Below are 16,883 nucleotides of genomic sequence, written 5' to 3' on the forward strand. Positions count from 1 at the left end.
TTTATGTTGTTTTATCCTATGCTTTATTAAATTGTGTTTATGTTGTTTTATGCTATGCTTTATTAAATTGTATTTATGTTGTTTTGTCCTATGCTTTATTAAATTGTATTTATGTTGTTTTATCCTATGCTTTATTACATCCTGTTTATGTTGTTTTATTCTATGCTTTATTAAATTGTATTTATGTTGTTTTAATCTATGCTTTTTTAAATTTTATTTATGTTGTTTTATCCTATGCTTTATTAAATTGTATTTATGTTGTTTTAATCTATGCTTTTTTAAATTTTATTTATGTTGTTTTATCCCATGCTTTATTAAATTATATTTATGTTGTTTTAACCTATGATTTATTAAATTGTATTTATGTTGTTTTATCCTATGCTTTATTAAATTGTATTTATGTTGTTTTATCCTATGCTTTATTAAATTGTATTTATGTTGTTTTATCCTATGCTTTATTAAATTGTATTTATGTTGTTTTATCCTATGCTTTATTAAATTGTATTTATGTTGTTTTATTTTATGCTTTATTAAATTGTATTTATGTTGTTTTATCCTATGCTTTATTAAATTGTATTTATATTGTTTTATTCTATGCTTTATTAAATTGTATTTATGTTGTTTTAATCTATGCTTTATTAAATTTTATTTATGTTGTTTTATCCTATGCTTTATTAAATTGTATTTATGTTGTTTTATCCTATGCTTTATTAAATTGTATTTATGTTGTTTTAACCTATGCTTTATTACATCCTGTTTATGTTGTTTTATCCTATGTTTTATTAAATTGTATTTATGTTGTTTTATCGTATGCTTTCTTAAACTGCATTTATGTTGTTTTACCTATGCTTTATTAAATTGTATTTTTGTTGTTTTATCCTATGCTTTATTAAATTGTATTTATATTGTTTTATCCTATGCTTCATTAAATTGTATTTATGTTGTTTTATCCTATGCTTTATTAAATTGTATTTATGTTGTTTTAACCCATGCTTCATTAAATTGTATTTATGTTGTTTTATCCTATGCTTCATTAAATTGTATTTATGTTCTTTTATCCTATGCTTTATTAAATTGCATTTATTTTGTTTTATCCTATGCTTCGTTAAATTGTATTTATGTTGTTTTAACCTATGCTTTATTAAATTGTATTTATGTTGTTTTATCCTATGCTTTATTAAATTGTATTTATGTTGTTTTAACCTATGCTTTATTAAATTGTATTTATGTTGTTTTATCCTATGCTTTATTAAATTGTATTTATGTTGTTTTATCCTATGCTTTATTAAATTGTATTTATGTTGTTTTAACCTATGCTTTATTAAATTGTATTTATGTTGTTTTATCCTATGCTTTATTAAATTGTATTTATGTTGTTTTAACCTATGCTTTATTAAATTGTTTTTATGTTGTTTTATCCTATGCTTTATTCAATTGTATTTATGTTGTATTAACCTATGCTTTATTAAAATGTATTTATGTTGTTTTAACCTATGCTTTATTAAATTGTATTTATGTTGTTTTATCCTATGCTTTATTAAATTGTATTTATGTTGTTTTATTATATGCTTTATTAAATTGTATATATGTTGTTTTATCCTATGCTTTATTAAATTGTATTTATGTTGTTTTATCCTATGCTTTATTAAATTGTATTTATGTTGTTTTATTGTATGCTTTATTAAACTGCATTTATGTTGTTTTATCCTATGCTTTATTAAATTGTATTTATGTTGTTTTATCCTATGCTTTATTAAATTGTGTTTATGTTGTTTTATCCTATGCTTTATTAAATTGTATTTATGTTGTTTTATCCTATGCTTTATTAAATTGTATTTATGTTGTTTTATCCTATGCTTTATTAAATTGTGTTTATGTTGTTTTATGCTATGCTTTATTAAATGGTATTTATGTTGTTTTATCCTATGCTTTATTAAATTGTATTTATGTAGTTTTATCCTATGCTTTATTAAATTGTATTTATGTTGTTTTATCCTATGCTTTATTAAATTGCATCTCTCTTGTTTTATCCTATGCTTTATTAAATTGTATTTATGTGGTTTTATCCTATGCTTTATTAAATTGTATTTATGTGGTTTTATCCTATGCTTTATTAAATTGTATTTATGTTGTTTTATCCTATGCTTTATTAAATTGTATTTATGTGGTTTTATCCTATGATTTATTAAATTGCATTTATGTTGTTTTATCCTATGCTTTATTAAATTGTATTTATGTTGTTTTATCCTATGCTTTATTAAATTGTATTTATGTTGTTTTATCCTATGCTTTATTAAATTGTATTTATGTTGTTTTGTGCTATGCTTTATTAAATTGTATTTATGTTGTTTTATCCTATGCTTTATTAAATTGTATTTATGTTGTTTTATCCTATGCTTTATTAAATTGTGTTTATGTTGTATTATCCTATGCTTTATTAAATTGTATTTATGTTGTTTTATCCTATGTTTTATTAAATTGTATTTATGTTGATTTATTGTATGCTTTATTAAACTGCATTTATGTTGTATTATCCTATGCTTTATTAAATTGCATCTATCTTGTTTTATCCTATGCTTTATTAAATTGTATTTATGTTGTTTTATCCTATGCTTTATTAAATTGTATTTATGTGGTTTTATCCTATGCTTTATTAAATTGTATTTATGTTGTTTTATCCTATGCTTTATTAAATTGTATTTATGTGGTTTTATCCTATGATTTATTAAATTGTATTTATGTTGTTTTATCCTATGCTTTATTAAATTGTGTTTATGTTGTTTTATCCTATGCTTTATTAAATTGTATTTATGTTGTTTTATCCTATGCTTTATTAAATTGTATTTATGTTGTTTTGTCCTATGCTTTATTAAATTGTATTTATGTTGTTTTATCCTATGCTTTATTAAATTGTATTTATGTTGTTTTATCCTATGCTTTATTAAATTGTGTTTATGTTGTATTATCCTATGCTTTATTAAATTGTATTTATGTTGTTTTATCCTATGTTTTATTAAATTGTATTTATGTTGATTTATTGTATGCTTTATTAAACTGCATTTATGTTGTATTATCCTATGCTTTATTAAATTGCATCTATCTTGTTTTATCCTATGCTTTATTAAATTGTATTTATGTTGTTTTATCCTATGCTTTATTAAATTGTATTTATGTGGTTTTATCCTATGCTTTATTAAATTGTATTTATGTTGTTTTATCCTATGCTTTATTAAATTGTATTTATGTGGTTTTATTCTATGATTTATTAAATTGTATTTATGTTGTTTTATCCTATGCTTTATTAAATTGTGTTTATGTTGTTTTATCCTATGCTTTATTAAATTGTATTTATGTTGTTTTATCCTATGCTTTATTAAATTGTATTTATGTTGTTTTAACCTATGCTTTATTAAATTGTATTTATGTTGTTTTATCCTATGCTTTATTAAATTGTATTTATGTTGTTTTAACCTATGCTTTATTAAATTGTATTTATGTTGTTTTATCCTATGCTTTATTAAATTGTATTTATGTTGTTTTAACCTATGCTTTATTAAATTGTATTTATGTTGTTTTAACCTATGCTTTATTAAATTGTATTTATGTTGTTTTATCCTATGCTTTATTAAATTGTATTTATGTTGTTTTATCCTATGCTTTATTAAATTGTGTTTATGTTGTTTTATCCTATGCTTTATTAAATTGTATTTATGTTGTTTTATCCTATGCTTTATTAAATTGTGTTTATGTTGTTTTATCCTATGCTTTATTAAATTGTATTTATGTTGTTTTATCCTATGCTTTATTAAATTGTGTTTATGTTGTTTTATCCTATGCTTTATTAAATTGTATTTATGTTGTTTTATCCTATGCTTTATTAAATTGTGTTTATGTTGTTTTATCCTATGCTTTATTAAATTGTATTTATGTTGTTTTATCCTATGCTTTATTAAATTGTGTTTATGTTGTTTTATCCTATGCTTTTTTAAATTGTATTTATGTTGTTTTATCCTATGCTTTATTAAATTGTATTTATATTGTTTTATTCTATGTTTTATTAAATTGTATTTATGTTGTTTTAATCTATGCTTTATTAAATTTTATTTATGTTGTTTTATCCTATGCTTTATTAAATTGTATTTATGTTGTTTTATCCTATGCTTTATTAAATTGTATTTATGTTGTTTTAACCTATGCTTTATTACATCCTGTTTATGTTGTTTTATTCTATGCTTTATTAAATTGTATTTATGTTGTTTTAATCTATGCTTTTTTAAATTTTATTTATGTTGTTTTATCCTATGCTTTATTAAATTGTATTTATGTTGTTTTAATCTATGCTTTTTTAAATTTTATTTATGTTGTTTTATCCTATGCTTTATTAAATTATATTTATGTTGTTTTAACCTATGATTTATTAAATTGTATTTATGTTGTTTTATCCTATGCTTTATTAAATTGTATTTATGTTGTTTTATCCTATGCTTTATTAAATTGTATTTATGTTGTTTTATCCTATGCTTTATTAAATTGTATTTATGTTGTTTTATTTTATGCTTTATTAAATTGTATTTATGTTGTTTTATCCTATGCTTTATTAAATTGTATTTATATTGTTTTATTCTATGCTTTATTAAATTGTATTTATGTTGTTTTAATCTATGCTTTATTAAATTTTATTTAAGTTGTTTTATCCTATGCTTTATTAAATTGTATTTATGTTGTTTTATCCTATGCTTTATTAAATTGTATTTATGTTGTTTTAACCTATGCTTTATTACATCCTGTTTATGTTGTTTTATCCTATGCTTTATTAAATTGTATTTATGTTGTTTTATCCTATGCTTTATTAAATTGTGTTTATGTTGTATTATCCTATGCTTTAATAAATTGTATTTATGTTGTTTTATCCTATGTTTTATTAAATTGTATTTATGTTGTTTTATCGTATGCTTTCTTAAACTGCATTTATGTTGTTTTACCTATGCTTTATTAAATTGTATTTTTGTTGTTTTATCCTATGCTTTATTAAATTGTATTTTTGTTGTTTTATCCTATGCTTTATTAAATTGTATTTATGTTGTTTTATCCTATGCTTCATTAAATTGTATTTATGTTGTTTTAACCCATGCTTCATTAAATTGTATTTATGTTGTTTTATCCTATGCTTCATTAAATTGTATTTATGTTCTTTTATCCTATGCTTTATTAAATTGCATTTATTTTGTTTTATCCTATGCTTCGTTAAATTGTATTTATGTTGTTTTAACCTATGCTTTATTAAATTGTATTTATGTTGTTTTATCCTATGCTTTATTAAATGGTATTTATGTTGTTTTTTCCTATGCTTTATTAAATTGTATTTATATTGTTTTAACCTATGCTTTATTAAACTGTATTTATGTTGTTTTATCCTATGCTTTATTAAATTGTATTTATGTTGTTTTATCCTATGCTTTATTAAATTGTATTTATGTTGTTTTAACCTATCCTTTATTAAATTGTATTTATGTTGTTTTAACCTATGCTTTATTAAATTGTATTTATGTTGTTTTAACCTATGCTTTATTAAATTGTATTTATGTTGTTTTATCCTATGCTTTATTAAATTGTATTTATGTTGTTTTAACCTATGCTTTATTAAATTGTATTTATGTTGTTTTATCCTATACTTTATTAAATTGTATTTATGTTGTTTTAACCTATGCTTTATTAAATTGTATTTATGTTGTTTTATCCTATGCTTTATTAAATTGTATTTATGTTGTTTTATCCTATGCTTTATTAAATTGTGTTTATGTTGTTTTATCCTATGCTTTATTAAATTGTATTTATGTTGTTTTATCCTATGCTTTATTAAATTGTATTTATGTTGTTTTAACCTATGCTTTATTAAATTGTATTTATGTTGTTTTATCCTATGCTTTATTAAATTGTATTTATGTTGTTTTAACCTATGCTTTATTAAATTGTATTTATGTTGTTTTATCCTATGCTTTATTAAATTGTATTTATGTTGTTTTAACCTATGCTTTATTAAATTGTATTTATGTTGTTTTAACCTATGCTTTATTAAATTGTATTTATGTTGTTTTATCCTATGCTTTATTAAATTGTATTTATGTTGTTTTATCCTATGCTTTATTAAATTGTGTTTATGTTGTTTTATCCTATGCTTTATTAAATTGTATTTATGTTGTTTTATCCTATGCTTTATTAAATTGTGTTTATGTTGTTTTATCCTATGCTTTATTAAATTGTATTTATGTTGTTTTATCCTATGCTTTATTAAATTGTGTTTATGTTGTTTTATCCTATGCTTTATTAAATTGTATTTATGTTGTTTTATCCTATGCTTTATTAAATTGTGTTTATGTTGTTTTATCCTATGCTTTATTAAATTGTATTTATGTTGTTTTATCCTATGCTTTATTAAATTGTGTTTATGTTGTTTTATCCTATGCTTTTTTAAATTGTATTTATGTTGTTTTATCCTATGCTTTATTAAATTGTATTTATATTGTTTTATTCTATGCTTTATTAAATTGTATTTATGTTGTTTTAATCTATGCTTTATTAAATTTTATTTATGTTGTTTTATCCTATGCTTTATTAAATTGTATTTATGTTGTTTTAACCTATGCTTTATTAAATTGTATTTATGTTGTTTTAACCTATGCTTTATTACATCCTGTTTATGTTGTTTTATTCTATGCTTTATTAAATTGTATTTTTGTTGTTTTAATCTATGCTTTTTTAAATTTTATTTATGTTGTTTTATCCTATGCTTTATTAAATTGTATTTATGTTGTTTTATCCTATGCTTTATTAAATTGTATTTATGTTGTTTTATCCTATGCTTTATTAAATTGTATTTATGTTGTTTTATCCTATGCTTTATTAAATTGTATTTATGTTGTTTTATCCTATGCTTTATTAAATTGTATTTATGTTGTTTTATTTTATGTTTTATTAAATTGTATTTATGTTGTTTTATCCTATGCTTTATTAAATTGTATTTATATTGTTTTATTCTATGCTTTATTAAATTGTATTTATGTTGTTTTAATCTATGCTTTATTAAATTTTATTTATGTTGTTTTATCCTATGCTTTATTAAATTGTATTTATGTTGTTTTATCCTATGCTTTATTAAATTGTATTTATGTTGTTTTAACCTATGCTTTATTACATCCTGTTTATGTTGTTTTATCCTATGCTTTATTAAATTGTATTTATGTTGTTTTAACCTATGCTTTATTAAATTGTATTTATGTTGATTTATCCTATGTTATATTAAATTGTATTTACGTGGTTTCATCCTATGCTTTATTAAATTGTATTTATGTTGTTTTAACGTATGCTTTATTAAATTGTATTTATGTTGTTTTATCCTATGCTTTATTAAATTGTATTTATGTTGTTTTAATCTATGCTTTTTTAAATTTTATTTATGTTGTTTTATCCCATGCTTTATTAAATTATATTTATGTTGTTTTAACCTATGATTTATTAAATTGTATTTATGTTGTTTTATCCTATGCTTTATTAAATTGTATTTATGTTGTTTTATCCTATGCTTTATTAAATTGTATTTATGTTGTTTTATCCTATGCTTTATTAAATTGTATTTATGTTGTTTTATCCTATGCTTTATTAAATTGTATTTATCTTGTTTTATTTTATGCTTTATTAAATTGTATTTATGTTGTTTTATCCTATGCTTTATTAAATTGTATTTATATTGTTTTATTCTATGCTTTATTAAATTGTATTTATGTTGTTTTAATCTATGCTTTATTAAATTTTATTTATGTTGTTTTATCCTATGCTTTATTAAATTGTATTTATGTTGTTTTATCCTATGCTTTATTAAATTGTATTTATGTTGTTTTAACCTATGCTTTATTACATCCTGTTTATGTTGTTTTATCCTATGCTTTATTAAATTGTATTTATGTTGTTTTATCCTATGCTTTATTAAATTGTGTTTATGTTGTATTATCCTATGCTTTATTAAATTGTATTTATGTTGTTTTATCCTATGTTTTATTAAATTGTATTTATGTTGTTTTAATCTATGCTTTTTTAAATTTTATTTATGTTGTTTTATCCTATGCTTTATTAAATTATATTTATGTTGTTTTAACCTATGATTTATTAAATTGTATTTATGTTGTTTTATCCTATGCTTTATTAAATTGTATTTATATTGTTTTATCCTATGCTTTATTAAATTGTATTTATGTTGTTTTATCCTATGCTTTATTAAATTGTATTTATGTTGTTTTATCCTATGCTTTATTAAATTGTATTTATGTTGTTTTATTTTATGTTTTATTAAATTGTATTTATGTTGTTTTATCCTATGCTTTATTAAATTGTATTTATATTGTTTTATTCTATGCTTTATTAAATTGTATTTATGTTGTTTTAATCTATGCTTTATTAAATTTTATTTATGTTGTTTTATCCTATGCTTTATTAAATTGTATTTATGTTGTTTTATCCTATGCTTTATTAAATTGTATTTATGTTGTTTTAACCTATGCTTTATTACATCCTGTTTATGTTGTTTTATCCTATGCTTTATTAAATTGTATTTATGTTGTTTTAACCTATGCTTTATTAAATTGTATTTATGTTGTTTTATCCTATGTTATATTAAATTGTATTTATGTTGATTTATTGTATGCTTTATTAAACTGCATTTATGTTGTATTATCCTATGCTTTATTAAATTGCATCTATCTTGTTTTATCCTATGCTTTATTAAATTGTATTTATGTTGTTTTATCCTATGCTTTATTAAATTGTATTTATGTGGTTTTATCCTATGCTTTATTAAATTGTATTTATGTTGTTTTATCCTATGCTTTATTAAATTGTATTTATGTGGTTTTATTCTATGATTTATTAAATTGTATTTATGTTGTTTTATCCTATGCTTTATTAAATTGTGTTTATGTTGTTTTATCCTATGCTTTATTAAATTGTATTTATGTTGTTTTATCCTATGCTTTATTAAATTGTATTTATGTTGTTTTAACCTATGCTTTATTAAATTGTATTTATGTTGTTTTATCCTATGCTTTATTAAATTGTATTTATGTTGTTTTAACCTATGCTTTATTAAATTGTATTTATGTTGTTTTATCCTATGCTTTATTAAATTGTATTTATGTTGTTTTAACCTATGCTTTATTAAATTGTATTTATGTTGTTTTAACCTATGCTTTATTAAATTGTATTTATGTTGTTTTATCCTATGCTTTATTAAATTGTATTTATGTTGTTTTATCCTATGCTTTATTAAATTGTGTTTATGTTGTTTTATCCTATGCTTTATTAAATTGTATTTATGTTGTTTTATCCTATGCTTTATTAAATTGTGTTTATGTTGTTTTATCCTATGCTTTATTAAATTGTATTTATGTTGTTTTATCCTATGCTTTATTAAATTGTGTTTATGTTGTTTTATCCTATGCTTTATTAAATTGTATTTATGTTGTTTTATCCTATGCTTTATTAAATTGTGTTTATGTTGTTTTATCCTATGCTTTATTAAATTGTATTTATGTTGTTTTATCCTATGCTTTATTAAATTGTGTTTATGTTGTTTTATCCTATGCTTTTTTAAATTGTATTTATGTTGTTTTATCCTATGCTTTATTAAATTGTATTTATATTGTTTTATTCTATGTTTTATTAAATTGTATTTATGTTGTTTTAATCTATGCTTTATTAAATTTTATTTATGTTGTTTTATCCTATGCTTTATTAAATTGTATTTATGTTGTTTTATCCTATGCTTTATTAAATTGTATTTATGTTGTTTTAACCTATGCTTTATTACATCCTGTTTATGTTGTTTTATTCTATGCTTTATTAAATTGTATTTATGTTGTTTTAATCTATGCTTTTTTAAATTTTATTTATGTTGTTTTATCCTATGCTTTATTAAATTGTATTTATGTTGTTTTAATCTATGCTTTTTTAAATTTTATTTATGTTGTTTTATCCTATGCTTTATTAAATTATACTTATGTTGTTTTAACCTATGATTTATTAAATTGTATTTATGTTGTTTTATCCTATGCTTTATTAAATTGTATTTATGTTGTTTTATCCTATGCTTTATTAAATTGTATTTATGTTGTTTTATCCTATGCTTTATTAAATTGTATTTATGTTGTTTTATTTTATGCTTTATTAAATTGTATTTATGTTGTTTTATCCTATGCTTTATTAAATTGTATTTATATTGTTTTATTCTATGCTTTATTAAATTGTATTTATGTTGTTTTAATCTATGCTTTATTAAATTTTATTTAAGTTGTTTTATCCTATGCTTTATTAAATTGTATTTATGTTGTTTTATCCTATGCTTTATTAAATTGTATTTATGTTGTTTTAACCTATGCTTTATTACATCCTGTTTATGTTGTTTTATCCTATGCTTTATTAAATTGTATTTATGTTGTTTTATCCTATGCTTTATTAAATTGTGTTTATGTTGTATTATCCTATGCTTTATTAAATTGTATTTATGTTGTTTTATCCTATGTTTTATTAAATTGTATTTATGTTGTTTTATCGTATGCTTTCTTAAACTGCATTTATGTTGTTTTACCTATGCTTTATTAAATTGTATTTTTGTTGTTTTATCCTATGCTTTATTAAATTGTATTTTTGTTGTTTTATCCTATGCTTTATTAAATTGTATTTATGTTGTTTTATCCTATGCTTCATTAAATTGTATTTATGTTGTTTTAACCCATGCTTCATTAAATTGTATTTATGTTGTTTTATCCTATGCTTCATTAAATTGTATTTATGTTCTTTTATCCTATGCTTTATTAAATTGCATTTATTTTGTTTTATCCTATGCTTCGTTAAATTGTATTTATGTTGTTTTAACCTATGCTTTATTAAATTGTATTTATGTTGTTTTATCCTATGCTTTATTAAATGGTATTTATGTTGTTTTTTCCTATGCTTTATTAAATTGTATTTATATTGTTTTAACCTATGCTTTATTAAACTGTATTTATGTTGTTTTATCCTATGCTTTATTAAATTGTATTTATGTTGTTTTATCCTATGCTTTATTAAATTGTATTTATGTTGTTTTAACCTATCCTTTATTAAATTGTATTTATGTTGTTTTAACCTATGCTTTATTAAATTGTATTTATGTTGTTTTAACCTATGCTTTATTAAATTGTATTTATGTTGTTTTATCCTATGCTTTATTAAATTGTATTTATGTTGTTTTAACCTATGCTTTATTAAATTGTATTTATGTTGTTTTATCCTATACTTTATTAAATTGTATTTATGTTGTTTTAACCTATGCTTTATTAAATTGTATTTATGTTGTTTTATCCTATGCTTTATTAAATTGTATTTATGTTGTTTTATCCTATGCTTTATTAAATTGTGTTTATGTTGTTTTATCCTATGCTTTATTAAATTGTATTTATGTTGTTTTATCCTATGCTTTATTAAATTGTATTTATGTTGTTTTAACCTATGCTTTATTAAATTGTATTTATGTTGTTTTATCCTATGCTTTATTAAATTGTATTTATGTTGTTTTAACCTATGCTTTATTAAATTGTATTTATGTTGTTTTATCCTATGCTTTATTAAATTGTATTTATGTTGTTTTAACCTATGCTTTATTAAATTGTATTTATGTTGTTTTAACCTATGCTTTATTAAATTGTATTTATGTTGTTTTATCCTATGCTTTATTAAATTGTATTTATGTTGTTTTATCCTATGCTTTATTAAATTGTGTTTATGTTGTTTTATCCTATGCTTTATTAAATTGTATTTATGTTGTTTTATCCTATGCTTTATTAAATTGTGTTTATGTTGTTTTATCCTATGCTTTATTAAATTGTATTTATGTTGTTTTATCCTATGCTTTATTAAATTGTGTTTATGTTGTTTTATCCTATGCTTTATTAAATTGTATTTATGTTGTTTTATCCTATGCTTTATTAAATTGTGTTTATGTTGTTTTATCCTATGCTTTATTAAATTGTATTTATGTTGTTTTATCCTATGCTTTATTAAATTGTGTTTATGTTGTTTTATCCTATGCTTTTTTAAATTGTATTTATGTTGTTTTATCCTATGCTTTATTAAATTGTATTTATATTGTTTTATTCTATGCTTTATTAAATTGTATTTATGTTGTTTTAATCTATGCTTTATTAAATTTTATTTATGTTGTTTTATCCTATGCTTTATTAAATTGTATTTATGTTGTTTTAACCTATGCTTTATTAAATTGTATTTATGTTGTTTTAACCTATGCTTTATTACATCCTGTTTATGTTGTTTTATTCTATGCTTTATTAAATTGTATTTTTGTTGTTTTAATCTATGCTTTTTTAAATTTTATTTATGTTGTTTTATCCTATGCTTTATTAAATTGTATTTATGTTGTTTTATCCTATGCTTTATTAAATTGTATTTATGTTGTTTTATCCTATGCTTTATTAAATTGTATTTATGTTGTTTTATCCTATGCTTTATTAAATTGTATTTATGTTGTTTTATCCTATGCTTTATTAAATTGTATTTATGTTGTTTTATTTTATGTTTTATTAAATTGTATTTATGTTGTTTTATCCTATGCTTTATTAAATTGTATTTATATTGTTTTATTCTATGCTTTATTAAATTGTATTTATGTTGTTTTAATCTATGCTTTATTAAATTTTATTTATGTTGTTTTATCCTATGCTTTATTAAATTGTATTTATGTTGTTTTATCCTATGCTTTATTAAATTGTATTTATGTTGTTTTAACCTATGCTTTATTACATCCTGTTTATGTTGTTTTATCCTATGCTTTATTAAATTGTATTTATGTTGTTTTAACCTATGCTTTATTAAATTGTATTTATGTTGTTTTATCCTATGTTATATTAAATTGTATTTACGTGGTTTCATCCTATGCTTTATTAAATTGTATTTATGTTGTTTTAACGTATGCTTTATTAAATTGTATTTATGTTGTTTTATCCTATGCTTTATTAAATTGTATTTATGTTGTTTTAATCTATGCTTTTTTAAATTTTATTTATGTTGTTTTATCCCATGCTTTATTAAATTATATTTATGTTGTTTTAACCTATGATTTATTAAATTGTATTTATGTTGTTTTATCCTATGCTTTATTAAATTGTATTTATGTTGTTTTATCCTATGCTTTATTAAATTGTATTTATGTTGTTTTATCCTATGCTTTATTAAATTGTATTTATGTTGTTTTATCCTATGCTTTATTAAATTGTATTTATCTTGTTTTATTTTATGCTTTATTAAATTGTATTTATGTTGTTTTATCCTATGCTTTATTAAATTGTATTTATATTGTTTTATTCTATGCTTTATTAAATTGTATTTATGTTGTTTTAATCTATGCTTTATTAAATTTTATTTATGTTGTTTTATCCTATGCTTTATTAAATTGTATTTATGTTGTTTTATCCTATGCTTTATTAAATTGTATTTATGTTGTTTTAACCTATGCTTTATTACATCCTGTTTATGTTGTTTTATCCTATGCTTTATTAAATTGTATTTATGTTGTTTTATCCTATGCTTTATTAAATTGTGTTTATGTTGTATTATCCTATGCTTTATTAAATTGTATTTATGTTGTTTTATCCTATGTTTTATTAAATTGTATTTATGTTGTTTTAATCTATGCTTTTTTAAATTTTATTTATGTTGTTTTATCCTATGCTTTATTAAATTATATTTATGTTGTTTTAACCTATGATTTATTAAATTGTATTTATGTTGTTTTATCCTATGCTTTATTAAATTGTATTTATATTGTTTTATCCTATGCTTTATTAAATTGTATTTATGTTGTTTTATCCTATGCTTTATTAAATTGTATTTATGTTGTTTTATCCTATGCTTTATTAAATTGTATTTATGTTGTTTTATTTTATGTTTTATTAAATTGTATTTATGTTGTTTTATCCTATGCTTTATTAAATTGTATTTATATTGTTTTATTCTATGCTTTATTAAATTGTATTTATGTTGTTTTAATCTATGCTTTATTAAATTTTATTTATGTTGTTTTATCCTATGCTTTATTAAATTGTATTTATGTTGTTTTATCCTATGCTTTATTAAATTGTATTTATGTTGTTTTAACCTATGCTTTATTACATCCTGTTTATGTTGTTTTATCCTATGCTTTATTAAATTGTATTTATGTTGTTTTAACCTATGCTTTATTAAATTGTATTTATGTTGTTTTATCCTATGTTATATTAAATTGTATTTACGTGGTTTCATCCTATGCTTTATTAAATTGTATTTATGTTGTTTTAACGTATGCTTTATTAAATTGTATTTATGTTGTTTTATCCTATGCTTTATTAAATTGTATTTATGTTGTTTTAATCTATGCTTTTTTAAATTTTATTTATGTTGTTTTATCCCATGCTTTATTAAATTATATTTATGTTGTTTTAACCTATGATTTATTAAATTGTATTTATGTTGTTTTATCCTATGCTTTATTAAATTGTATTTATGTTGTTTTATCCTATGCTTTATTAAATTGTATTTATGTTGTTTTATCCTATGCTTTATTAAATTGTATTTATGTTGTTTTATCCTATGCTTTATTAAATTGTATTTATGTTGTTTTATTTTATGCTTTATTAAATTGTATTTATGTTGTTTTATCCTATGCTTTATTAAATTGTATTTATATTGTTTTATTCTATGCTTTATTAAATTGTATTTATGTTGTTTTAATCTATGCTTTATTAAATTTTATTTATGTTGTTTTATCCTATGCTTTATTAAATTGTATTTATGTTGTTTTATCCTATGCTTTATTAAATTGTATTTATGTTGTTTTAACCTATGCTTTATTACATCCTGTTTATGTTGTTTTATCCTATGCTTTATTAAATTGTATTTATGTTGTTTTATCCTATGCTTTATTAAATTGTGTTTATGTTGTATTATCCTATGCTTTATTAAATTGTATTTATGTTGTTTTATCCTATGTTTTATTAAATTGTATTTATGTTGTTTTATCGTATGCTTTCTTAAACTGCATTTATGTTGTTTTACCTATGCTTTATTAAATTGTATTTTTGTTGTTTTATCCTATGCTTTATTAAATTGTATTTATGTTGTTTTATCCTATGCTTCATTAAATTGTATTTATGTTGTTTTATCCTATGCTTTATTAAATTGTATTTATGTTGTTTTAACCCATGCTTCATTAAATTGTATTTATGTTGTTTTATCCTATGCTTCATTAAATTGTATTTATGTTCTTTTATCCTATGCTTTATTAAATTGCATTTATTTTGTTTTATCCTATGCTTCGTTAAATTGTATTTATGTTGTTTTAACCTATGCTTTATTAAATTGTATTTATGTTGTTTTATCCTATGCTTTATTAAATTGTATTTATGTTGTTTTAACCTATGCTTTATTAAATTGTATTTATGTTGTTTTATCCTATGCTTTATTAAATTGTATTTATGTTGTTTTATCCTATGCTTTATTAAATTGTATTTATGTTGTTTTAACCTATGCTTTATTAAATTGTATTTATGTTGTTTTATCCTATGCTTTATTAAATTGTATTTATGTTGTTTTAACCTATGCTTTATTAAATTGTTTTTATGTTGTTTTATCCTATGCTTTATTCAATTGTATTTATGTTGTATTAACCTATGCTTTATTAAAATGTATTTATGTTGTTTTAACCTATGCTTTATTAAATTGTATTTATGTTGTTTTATCCTATGCTTTATTAAATTGTATTTATGTTGTTTTATTCTATGCTTTATTAAATTGTATATATGTTGTTTTATCCTATGCTTTATTAAATTGTATTTATGTTGTTTTATCCTATGCTTTATTAAATTGTATTTATGTTGTTTTATTGTATGCTTTATTAAACTGCATTTATGTTGTTTTATCCTATGCTTTATTAAATTGTATTTATGTTGTTTTATCCTATGCTTTATTAAATTGTGTTTATGTTGTTTTATCCTATGCTTTATTAAATTGTATTTATGTTGTTTTATCCTATGCTTTATTAAATTGTATTTATGTTGTTTTATCCTATGCTTTATTAAATTGTGTTTATGTTGTTTTATGCTATGCTTTATTAAATGGTATTTATGTTGTTTTATCCTATGCTTTATTAAATTGTATTTATGTAGTTTTATCCTATGCTTTATTAAATTGTATTTATGTTGTTTTATCCTATGCTTTATTAAATTGCATCTCTCTTGTTTTATCCTATGCTTTATTAAATTGTATTTATGTTGTTTTATCCTATGCTTTATTAAATTGTATTTATGTGGTTTTATCCTATGCTTTATTAAATTGTATTTATGTTGTTTTATCCTATGCTTTATTAAATTGTATTTATGTGGTTTTATCCTATGATTTATTAAATTGCATTTATGTTGTTTTATCCTATGCTTTATTAAATTGTATTTATGTTGTTTTATCCTATGCTTTATTAAATTGTATTTATGTTGTTTTATCCTATGCTTTATTAAATTGTATTTATGTTGTTTTGTGCTATGCTTTATTAAATTGTATTTATGTTGTTTTATCCTATGCTTTATTAAATTGTATTTATGTTGTTTTATCCTATGCTTTATTAAATTGTGTTTATGTTGTATTATCCTATGCTTTATTAAATTGTATTTATGTTGTTTTATCCTATGTTTTATTAAATTGTATTTATGTTGATTTATTGTATGCTTTATTAAACTGCATTTATGTTGTATTATCCTATGCTTTATTAAATTGCATCTATCTTGTTTTATCCTATGCTTTATTAAATTGTATTT

Source organism: Phyllobates terribilis, unplaced genomic scaffold (assembly GCF_046119375.1).
Source record: "Phyllobates terribilis strain yellow unplaced genomic scaffold, ASM4611937v1 Scaffold_15__1_contigs__length_34870131, whole genome shotgun sequence".
Taxonomy (NCBI): domain Eukaryota; kingdom Metazoa; phylum Chordata; class Amphibia; order Anura; family Dendrobatidae; genus Phyllobates; species Phyllobates terribilis.